Raw genomic sequence first — 2,695 nt, forward strand, 5'->3', positions numbered from 1 at the left:
TGGTGTAACAAATGAAGGGAAATGGGGAAAGTGGGGGATTATATACCAAGTGTCAACAAGACTAAGGGGGTTTCGGGTTGGGCTTGGGGGTTTCGGCCCAAACCGGTTTCGGCTCAACGGCCCACTCGAGACCGAGTGGCCCACTCGCAACCGCCCGGTTGCGAGTCATGGTCTCGGGTCGTGGTTTCGGCTCTCATATATATATATATAATACATACATACATCACATATCATGCACAAAGGTCACGTTTTCATTTAATAATATTTATATACACAAAATATTACAAGGTGTTCGTATGGAAAAACCTCGAGTGTCACATTATCCCCAAGTTTTAAGAACTTTCGTCCCGAAAGTTGAAGCAGCCACTGCCAAGCTAGCGTGTTTCAACGGGGTGTCACATCATCCCCCCGTTAGTTTGGAATTTCGTCCCGAAATTCGGTTGTAGCTTCAGTGCTGGGGTTTTCGTTTGGGAATAACTGGGGATACTTGGACTTCATCTGGTCCTCCCGCTCCCAGGTAAACTCTGGGCCGCGCTGTGAGTTCCAACGAACTCGTACAAGGGGTATCTGGCTACGTTTGAGGGTTTTGATTTCTCGATCCGTGATCTCAATCGGTTCCTCAGTAAAGTGTAGCTGTTCATCAATCGTCAGTTCCTTAAAAGGAATCACAAGTGTTTCATCCGACAAACACTTCTTCAGGTTAGACACGTGAAAAACATTGTGCACTGCACTCAGCTCTGCAGGCAGGTTCAATCTATAAGCAACCTTACCGATTTTCTCGGTAATTTCGAACGGTCCAACATACCGTGGATTCAGCTTGCCTCGTTTACCAAAACGAACCACACCCTTCCAGGGTGAGACTTTAAGTAGAACCCGGTCCCCGACCTGGAATTCTAATGGTCTCTTACGCTTGTCAGCGTAGCTTTTCTGACGGTCACGAGCTGCCGCCATGCGTTGCCTGATCTGGGAAATCTTTTCCGTTGTATCTACCACTAGTTCTGGGCCTGTGAGTTGACTATCACCAACTTCCGCCCAGCAGAGAGGTGATCGGCATTTACGACCGTACAATGCCTCAAAAGGTGCCGCCTGAATACTAGTGTGATAGCTGTTGTTGTAGGAGAATTCCACCAGCGGTAGATGCTTCTCCCAGTTTTTGCCAAAGTCGATCACACATGCTCTAAGCATGTCTTCCAGGGTTTGGATGGTGCGTTCAGACTGCCCATCCGTTTGCGGGTGATAAGCGGTGCTCATGTCCAAACGTGAGCCAAAACATTTGTGCATAGCTTGCCACAACTCGGAAGTAAAACGAGCGTCTCGGTCGGAAATAATAGAAATTGGCACCCCGTGCCTGGAGACTACTTCCTTTAAATAGATTTCTGCCAAGGTTGAGAACTTGTCTGTTTCCTTAATGGCCAGAAAGTGTGCAGACTTAGTCAATCGATCTACTATCACCCAGATAGTATCATTCCCACGTTGGGATCTAGGTAGTCCTGTAACAAAATCCATGGAAATCTGTTCCCATTTCCATTTCGGGATTTCGGGTTGCTGCAGTAGGCCTGCTGGTTTCTGATACTCGATCTTGACTCTTGCGCAGGTCAAACATTTGCCAACATAGGCGGCTATGTGGGCTTTCATGCCAGGCCACCAGTATGTGGTTTTCAAGTCGTGGTACATCTTATCTGCACCAGGATGTACTGAATAACGGGATTTATGAGCTTCGTCCATCACAAGCTCTCGTAGGTCTCCGTAAAGTGGGACCCAAATGCGCCCTGCCACATAGTAGGCGCCGTCTTCTTTCTGTTCTAGTTGCTGTCTCGATCCTCGCAGGGACTCAGCCCCGATGTTTTCCGGTTTCAGAGCTTCAATCTGAGCATTTCGGATCTGGGTAGGGAGACTAGACTGGATGGTAAGTTGTAATGCTCGCACGCGCTTTGGTATAGTGTCCTTTCGGCTGAGGGCGTCTGCCACGACATTGGCCTTGCCCGGATGATACTTGATGGCGCATTCATAATCATTCAGAAGTTCGACCCATCGACGTTGTCGCATGTTTAGTTCCTTCTGCTTAAAGATATGCTCGAGACTCCTGTGATCGGTGTAAATGGTGCACTTGGTACCGTACAAGTAATGTCTCCATATCTTAAGCGCAAATATCACTGCTCCCAGTTCCAAGTCGTGTGTCGTGTAGTTCCTTTCGTGTGTCTTGAGTTGTCGGGAGGCGTAAGCAATAACTTTCTCGCGTTGCATCAACACACAACCGAGCCCATGAATAGACGCATCGCAGTAAACCACAAAGTCGTCCGTTCCTTCAGGCAACGATAGAATAGGAGCGCTGCAGAGGTTATCCTTAAGCCTCTGAAAAGCAGATTCCTGTGCTTCATTCCACTTGTAGGTGACGCCTTTCTGAGTGAGTGTAGTGAGGGGTTGAGCAATCTTTGAGAATCCCTGAATAAATCTGCGGTAGTAGCCTGCCAATCCCAAGAATTGGCGAACTTCAGTCGGAGTCTTAGGGGTAGGCCAATTCTTTATAGAGTCGATCTTAGCTGGGTCGACGTGGATTCCATCCTTGTTAACCACGTGCCCAAGGAAATGAACTTCTCGAAGCCAGAAGTCGCATTTCGAGAACTTGGCATACAGTTGCTCATTGCGGAGGAGTTCGAGGATAAGGCGTAGATGCTGTTCATGCTCTTCCTGACTT

Source organism: Helianthus annuus, chromosome 7, assembly GCF_002127325.2.
Source record: "Helianthus annuus cultivar XRQ/B chromosome 7, HanXRQr2.0-SUNRISE, whole genome shotgun sequence".
Taxonomy (NCBI): domain Eukaryota; kingdom Viridiplantae; phylum Streptophyta; class Magnoliopsida; order Asterales; family Asteraceae; genus Helianthus; species Helianthus annuus.